Source organism: Alligator sinensis, unplaced genomic scaffold (genome assembly GCF_000455745.1).
Source record: "Alligator sinensis unplaced genomic scaffold, ASM45574v1 scaffold1295_1, whole genome shotgun sequence".
In the NCBI taxonomy this organism is placed as follows: domain Eukaryota; kingdom Metazoa; phylum Chordata; order Crocodylia; family Alligatoridae; genus Alligator; species Alligator sinensis.
Genome location: NW_005841880.1, coordinates 168,017 through 168,254, shown reverse-complemented (window position 1 = coordinate 168,254; position 238 = coordinate 168,017).

Genomic DNA, 238 nt, shown 5'->3' with positions numbered 1-238 from the left:
CCGAGCAAGCGCAGGCCGGATGTCCCGCGGCAGATGCAGGAAGCTGCAATGGCAGCACTGTCCTGACTTTCCTGGAAACCGTTGTGCGCTCGGGTTTGAGGCGGGGAGGAGCTGACAAGTGACGTGCCTCCCCCCAGCTCCCTCCCCCGCTGACCTTTCCCAGGGGAGCCGCCGGCCCGAAGGGCAGCCTGGGCCTGGGCAGTCACAGCCCAGGGGAGCCAGAAACGCCCCGTGGCAC